Source organism: Ornithorhynchus anatinus, chromosome 1 (genome assembly GCF_004115215.2).
Source record: "Ornithorhynchus anatinus isolate Pmale09 chromosome 1, mOrnAna1.pri.v4, whole genome shotgun sequence".
In the NCBI taxonomy this organism is placed as follows: domain Eukaryota; kingdom Metazoa; phylum Chordata; class Mammalia; order Monotremata; family Ornithorhynchidae; genus Ornithorhynchus; species Ornithorhynchus anatinus.
This window is the reverse complement of record NC_041728.1, coordinates 93382278-93391095: the sequence shown is the minus strand read 5'-3', so window position 1 is coordinate 93391095 and position 8818 is coordinate 93382278.

Sequence of the window (8818 nt, the reverse complement as noted above, 5' to 3'; positions counted from 1 at the left end):
AAATTACAAATATGTACATAAGTGCTGTGGGGCTGAAGGAAAGGGAATAAAGATGCAAATCCAAGTGCAAGGGTGCTGCAGAATAGCATCAGAGAAAGTTGTTGTGGGAAGGGAATGTGTCTGTTTATTGTTATATTGTACTCTCCCAAGCACTTAGCACAGTGCTTTGCACACAGTAAGTACTCAGTAAATACTATTGAAAGGAAGTGAGGGCTTAGTTGGGAAGGCTTCTTGGAGGAGATGTGCTTTCGGTGGGGTCACCTAACTCTCATTCATCATTCTTATAGAGAGTAGAGAGGGACAAGGAGGCCAGATGAGTAGTTCAGTACTGGCACAATTAATTTTATGGGTTAGGCGATCATTCAACTGGATTTATCGATTGCTGACAATGTTGGGAAAGCAAAGTAGAGAGGGACAAGGAGGGCAGATGAGTAGTTCGGTAGCAGATGAGTAGTTCAGTACTGGTACAATTAATTTTATGGGATAGGCAATCATTCAGCTGGATTTATCATCAAGGCAAGATGGAAATAATCAGATTGTAGATCAGGTGAAAGGTCAGGTTTGCCCTGAGTCTCTTCTGGGTAAAGTCTCTAGACTCTATCCTCATTATGGGAAATGTCTGCGAATTCTCTTGTATTACACTTTCCCCAGCATTTAGAACAGTATTCTGCAAATAGTAAATCCTCAGTAAATACCATGATTGATTGATGGATTAAAGGATGGCTGGAATCCTGCTTTGTGAGCCAGACCTGTCCTCACCAAATTCTAGTATTTGGTGGCAGTAGTAGTAAGGAAACAGCATAGCCTAAATGGTTCTGGGAGACAGAAGGGTTCTAAGCCCAGTTCTGCCACTTGTCTGCTGTGTGATCCTGGGCAAGTCACTTCACTTCTTTGGCCCTCAGTTCCCTTTTCTTTAAAATGGGGACTAAGACTGTGAGCCCCACATGGGACAGGGACTGGGTCCCACCTGATTAGCTTGTATCTACCCAAGTGCTTAGAACAGTGCTTGACACTTTGTAAGCATTAACGAATATCATTATTATTATTAGTAGCAGATAATGAGTTCTACCTTATTACCAATAAAGTAATAATTGTACTTTATTACCAATAAATACAATCTAGGTGGTATTTATACACCTGAGGGATCCCTATCCCTTTTGTGTAAAGAGAAGAATAGGGCTCAGTAAAGAATCACATTTCAACAAAGAAAATGGATCATATCACAATTTTCATCTTACTCAGTAAATTCTTAGATTAAATGGACTAAATGGACCAAGCTGACTTCTCTGCAGTAAAAAAAGTAAACACATATTGTTTTGTTATATTTTACTTTGGAGTACTAAAGCACCTTTGTCATATTTTGCTTTGTTCATTCATTCATTCATTCAATAGTATTTATTGAGCGCTTACTATGTGCAGAGCACTGTACTAAGCGCTTGGGATGAACAAGTCGGCAACAGATAGAGACAGTCCCTGCCGTTTGACGGGCTTACAGTCTAATCGGGGGAGATGGACAGACAAGAACAATGGCAATAAATAGAGTCAAGGGGAAGAACATCTCGTAAAAACATCTTTGTAGGACTAAAGCTTCCATTAGGCTCTCTACATATTTACATATATACCAGAGTTTTCTAGGTAAATTTCAAGTAGGGTCTTCAAATTTCAGGGAACTTAGGGAAAAAGTCAGTCTCTTCTACCAGGTGAAACTAAACGAAACAAAATAAAATATCATAGCTAAGGTATTTATTGATCACCTACTTTGTCTAGAGCACAAACTAGATGTTTGAGGAAAATACAAGACACCTGCCCAACCATCCAGGTGCTTAAAGTTTAATAGATGAGAAAGGCAGAAATAAGAAATATATATATGTTCCTACATATTCTTATTCCTAAATTCCTATATATTCCTATTCCCATATATATCTATATATATATAATCTATATATACTATATATAATATAGTTTATATATAATACATATAATATATATATTCCTATATATACATATAGCTACATAGCTGTAGATAAATCTATCTAGCCATATATATTTTATACACATGCACAGAAGACAAAAGTATAGAAGAGTGAAACAAATGAATAATTAAATGGAACATGTTCTTCAATATATATACCCTATCCACAAACTTCCATCTCTTCTGGATAGAGTGCAATGTTTGCAGAGGAAGTAAAGTGGAAATAAACAAAACAATAGAGGACCATTAGATTGATTTGATCAAAACTTACTAGAAAGGGAAGTTTCCTTGATGAAAACCACAACATTGTCTAACTTTCTAGAATCAAATACCGAGTTTTACTGGAAAATGCAAACCTGAACAATGTCTTTAATTTGCCTTTTTAGATCCTGCTGACTGCCATCCCTACACGCTGAGACAAATAACCAAAAGGACAAAAAATTCAAGCAACCAATCACTAGATTGTGTCTATCAGCTCTATCACACTCTTAGTATAGCACTCTGTGCACAGTAAGCACTCAATATCATTGATTAATTGATTGCATCACATTTGTAGAAACGGAACCTGATTTCCCTACCCTCCCTCTTGACCCACCCAAAAATAGGACCAAGCTCACATAAAGTCACTTGGGAAGCTTTTAGGAGGGATGGAGGAAGGTTTCAGCTGCATCCCCCAGCCACTTTGCATGAGTGAGAATCAGCATGGCCTATTGGAAAGAGCACAGGCTTCAGAGCCAGAGGACCTGGGATCTAACCCTGCCTTCACCACATGTCTGCTGCGTGACCTTGAGCAAGTCACTTAGCTTCTCTGTGACTCACTTCATCTGTAAAATGGGGAGTAAGACTGGGAGCCCCAAGTGGGAAATGGACTGTGTACAACCTAATTATCTTGTAACTACCCCAGCATCTGGCATGTCATCAGCATTTAACACACACTATCACAAAAAAAAAAAGGGGGATAGAACCCACCAAACATTTGCAGTACTAGAAGGGGCCTAATCTGGCAGGGGAAGGAAATCAGATAAGCTCTCCTCCACATCAACAGGGCAAGTGGCATGCATCTTTATATTATACTCTTCCAAGCACCTAGTATAGTGCTCTGCACACTGTAAGTGCTCAATAAATACCTTAGTACAGTGCTCTGCACCCTGTAGGTGCTCAATCAATATGATTGATTTTTCAAAGGCAAAGAAATGGTAAGGAGGATTTCTGAAATGAGATTTCTTCTTCACAGTCATGTCCATACATGTTCCCTTCACTTTCTAATCTTCCCACCGGTCAACAAACGCACAGATAATGGATCACTGTTTAAATCAAAAACAATGCAAAGCATGCAAACCTCTTCTAAATTCCAAACTCACACCCTTTAATTCACTAATGCCAGCATGATGAGAAAACACATTACAGGCTTTAAATAAAGCTCTACTAACTTCACTAATGAGATTGGACAAGTACATCTTCATTTAACCTATGTCTGCTTGGTGATCCAGCTGCTAAGAGAGTGAATCCTGAGCATTCAGTGATGATATAGAAGTTAAAGAAACTTTAATACATAATTTCATAATTTCACTTAATACATAATTCACAGATGGTGACTGAAACTCCAAGAGTACTTGGTCAAAATAACTTGAGAAAGGAATTTGTCAGTGATGAAGAGTATAATGGCTTGTCTTAAATGCCACATCTAGATTTCCTGACTTCCTCTTGAAGGTGACTGACAGTATCATCAGCTGAATTTTCATCGAGTTTGTAATTTTCCAAAGTACTGTTTTGCACATTACTGTTCTCATTTCATCTTCAAAACATCCTTATGAGTGAGTATTGCCACCATTTTACAAATATGGAAACTGAAGTACTCTATAAATACGATTGATTGACTGACTGATTGAAGCATGGCCCTTGCCTGGGTCACATGGCAGGCTGGTCGGAGAGGCGGAACATCAACCCAGGTCCTCTGACAATACCAGACTCTTTCACAAGACCCCACTGACTCCCACGACAAGCATCCTGACATCCCCTATGGCCTATTTCCTGAAAAAGTGTAACCATTGACCTTAAGCTTTGTCTTCCTTTAAAATTCTTAAAACTCTTGACATCGATTTCCACGACTCAGACTGCAACACTGAAATCTCTGAGAGATGGAATAATGGCCACAGGGTAAAGCCTCTTTAAGCATATACACTGCTAATGCAGAGGCGATGATGCTGATGATCATGGAGTCTCCAGATGAGAAGACCTGGTGAGCCTCAATTTTGAGACTTCAGTACAGGGAAGTTAGAAGGAGCATGTTCTACTGGAAAGAGCAGAGGCTCAGAGTAAGAGGATCTGGGCTCTAATCCCGACTCCTCCACCTGTCTGCTGTGTGACCTTGGGCAAGTCACTTAGTGTCTCTGTGCCTCAGTTACCTCATCTGTAAAATGGGAATTAAGACCATGAGCCCCAAGAGGGGCATGGACTGTCCAACCTAATTGCCTTGCATCTACCCCAAAGCTTAGTACTTGGCACATAGTAAGCACTTAAATACTATTAAAAGAAGTAAGGCCGTGCAAACCACTAGCCCTCTCTCATCCTCCCAGCCTTGTTCCTGCTGGGGCATGAATTGCAACAAGTGAGTCGATGGGAAGGGGGGCAGTGCATGTCAAAGTGCTTGTGAGGGTTTTCTAACGGAAGGACCCTCTTACAGAAAAAGTGAACCACACTGTAGTATTGATGTTGAGTCACAGTCCCATGGCTTGGAGAAGCTACGATGATAAAGCCCACTTTAGTCTCAGAAATAATCACGGCAGATGAATTAAGAAGCTTGTTGAAGTAATAAAAATTGTGGTATCTCTTAAGTGCTTATCATGAGCCAAGCACTGAACTAAATGCTGGGTTAGATACAATGTAAGACGATCAGACTTAGTTCCTGCCCAATATGGGGCTCGCAGCCTAAGAGGAAGAGAGAGCAGATATTTTATCCTTATTTTACAGATGAGAAAAATGAAGCACAGAAAAGTCAAGTGAATTGCTCAAGATCACAGAACAGACGAGTAGTGGAGATGGAATTAGAACTCAGATCTCCTGACTCACAAACTCCTGACTCTTTCCACTAGACCACACTGATTGTCTAAGTGTCTTTTCTGAAGTGTCTTCTGACATCACCGTAGAATTCCTTCCTTAACCATGAGGAATGTTTCTGTACTGTTTTCAGAATTCTCTCTTTGGTGATTTTGCATTTAATAGATGGATGGCATGTAGAAGGGAGGGGAGAAAGAGATGGTCCACAATATTTAAGGGGAAAAATTTTACATCCATTAACATCCAAATGCCTATCTCTTGGTATAGGCATATGTGAGCCTCATAATGCCTGAAAATGGAGAACGGGTTTTTGTTGGGGGTTTTTTGAGATAAGAAATGAAACAAAGCTGGCAAACTTGAAAAGGTGGGGCACACTGCTATTTCAAAAGCCAGCCAGAGCCCAGCTATTCCAAAAATGCTTTTTCTTGTAGTATAAGGTTGTTCTGGTGCCAGACCATCAAACGTGAAAAATGGTAAGAGAGAAAAGTGAGCTTAGATTTAGTAGAAATGCAAAGTATGTTTAATTTAAGTCTGAATCTGGGGGTGAACAGTTGGTGATTTCCTCCAAGGCAGTTTACCCAATCCCCACATTTTCACACATTTTAAATAACTGAGTGTTATTCTCCCAGTAGCCGAAATATACTTCAAAACATAATCAAAATGGTCTGCTAGCGGCTTTCCTCGCATAAAGAGAGCGTCCACAGAATACACATGCAGCTTCCTAATGCCATGTCCCTTGGGTAAAAGGCTGTATATTCCTTTCTGCCCAAGTCCCGTCTTTGTGCTAGGGAAAGGGATGGCTACAGTTTCCAAGGAGAAAAGAGAAGAAAACTCTCTCTCTCTCTCTCTCTCTCTCTCTCTCTCTCTCTCTCTCTCTCTTTCTCCCTCTCTCTCAGCCTGACTCCAATCAGAAAATTTGCTAACCACTTCCTGAATTCCCCCTCCCTACCATGGGACTTTGGGCAGCATGCTTTAGGTGGAGTAGGAAGGACCTGGGTTCTAATTCCAGCTCCGCCACATGTCTGCTATGTAACCTTGGGCAAAACAGCATGGTGTAGTGGATAAAGCACAAGACCAGGAGTCAGAGGTCATGGGTTCTAATTCCAGCTCTGCCACTTGTCTGCTGTGTGTCCTTGGGCAGGTCATTTCACTTCTCTGTGCCTCAGTTGCCTCATCTGTAAAATGGGGATTAAAACTGTTAGCCCCATATGGGACAAGGTCTGTGACTAACCAAATTTGCTTCTATCCAACTCAGTGCTTACTACAATGCCTGGCACTTAGTAAACACTTAACAAATACCACCATTATCATTATTACTACTTCACCACTCTGAGCCTCAGTTACCTCATCTTTAAAATGGGGATTTAAGAGTGTGAGCCCTATGTGGGACAAAGAATGTGTTTTCCAACCTTATTAACTTGCATCTACCCCAATGCTTAGAACAGTGTTTGGCACATAGTAATTGCTTAAAAAGTATTATTACTATTATTATTATTATTTGCCTAGGGAATACTGAGTCAGCATGTTCAGCAACTACTCCTTCAACACATCCTGAATCAGCTCTCCTTTGGGATTATTTATTTATATTAATATCTGTCTCCCTCTAGACTGTAAGCACATTGTAGGCAGCGATGCCTGTGTACTTGTTTTGTTGTCTGTCTCCCCTTTCTAGACTGTGAGCCAGTTGTTGGGTAGGAATTGTCTCTATATGTTACCGAATTGTTCTTTCCAAGCACTTAGTACAGTGCTCTGCACATAGTAAGCACTCAATAAATATGATTGAATGAATGAACAAGTCTACTAATCCCATTATACTGTACTCTCCTAAGTGCTTAACACAATGTTCTGAATGCAATAAGTGCTCAATAAATATCACTGATTGATTGATTATTTAAAGAGGGTTGCAAAGGGAGCAGTTTCCCCTGTTCTCTTACCAGAGTGCTGTCTTAAAGCACACAGGAAGAAAATATCTCTCTTCTCTCCTCCAATTCTCTGCTTTACTTTCCTCCCCTCCCTCAAATCTGGCTTCAGTTCACTTCACTCTACAAAAACTGGCCTCTCAAAGGTCACCTATTATCTCCTTGCCAAATCCAACGGCCTCTACTCCATCCTAATCCTTCCCAATTTTCCAGTTGCTTTCGACACTGTGAACGACCCCCTTCTCCTGAAAACGTTTATCCAATCATGGGTTCACTGATTCTGTCATCTCCTGGTTCCCCTCCTATCTCTCTGGTCACTCAGTCTCTTTTGCAGGCTCCTCCTCTGCCTCCCACTCCCTAACTGTGGGGGTCCACCAGGGATCAGTTCTAGGTCACCTTCTATTCTCCGTCTAGACCCACACCCTTGGAGAACTCATTCATTACCATGGCTTCAACTAATGCCTCTATGTGGGTGATACCCAAATCGCCATCTCCAGCCCTGATCTCTCTCCCTTTCTGCAGTCTCACATTTCTTCTTGCCTTCAAGACATCTCTACTTGGATATCCTCCTGTCACCTCAAATTTAACATGTCCAAAACAGAGCTCCTTATCTCCCCACCCAAACCCTGTCCCCTCTTCCTGATTTTCTCATTATTTTAGATGGTACCACCATTCTTCCTGGCTCACAGTCCAGTAACCTTGGTATTGTCTTTGACTTCCTCCCTCTCATTTAACCCACATAGTCAATCTATCATTAAATCCTGTCAGTCCCACCTTCACGACATCAGTAAAATCCACTCCTCTCCATCCTAACTGCTACCACATTAATACAATCACTCATCCTATTGCGCCTGGATCACTGCTCAGCCTCCTTGCTGACCTCCCAGCCTCCTGTCTCTCTCCACTCCGGTCCAAACCTCACTTTGCTGCCCAGATCGTTTTTCTACAAATGTTTTCCCACTCCTCAAGAAATTTGAGTGGTTGCTCATCCACCTCCACATCAAACAAATACTCTTCACCATTTGTTTTAAAGCACTCAATGACCTTGCCCCCTTACCTTGCTACTCTCCTTCTACAACCAGCCGCTGATCCCGAGCCCAAGTCCTGCCTCTGGCCTGGAACACCCTCCCTCCTCAAATATGACAATTACTCTCCCCTCTTCAAAGACTTACTGCAGGCACACCTCCTCCAAGAGGCCTTCCCAAACTAAACTCCTCCTTTCCTCTTCTCCCACTCCCTTCTGCATTGGGTTGACTTGCTCCTTTTGTTCTTCTCCCCACCCAGCTGCACAGCACTTATGTACATATCTGTAATTTATTTATTTGTATTGATGTATGTCTTGCCCTTTCTAGACTGTAAGCTAGTTGTGGGCAGGAAACGTGTCTGTTTATTGTTGTATTGTACTCTCCCAAGTGCCTAGTACAGAACTCTGCACAGAGTAAGCACTCAGTAAATATGATTGAAAGAATGAATAAGTGAATGAACATCTTTGCTTTCCCTGGAACTTAGCAACAATCTAGTCTCCTTATAATGTGAGCATTTCAATCCACCAGCCAGTAGTATTTATTGAGTGCTTTCTCTCGGCAGAGCATTATCTCAAGAACTTGAGAAAGCACAGTAGAGGAAGTAGATACGATTCCTCCCCTCAAGGAGCTTACAGTCTTGCTGGGGAGAACAAACTCAAACAAATTATAGGTAGGGGGAAGGATCAGAGGTCAAAAAATTTTAATTCCACATGCTTGGGGAGAGTGGGGACTATCAAGGTCTTAAGCGATATAGGAGTCACGGAACACAGGGAAGCCTAGTGTAATGACCACAGGCGTGGGAGTTGAAGGACCTGGGTTCTAATCTCCACTCTGCTACTTGTTTG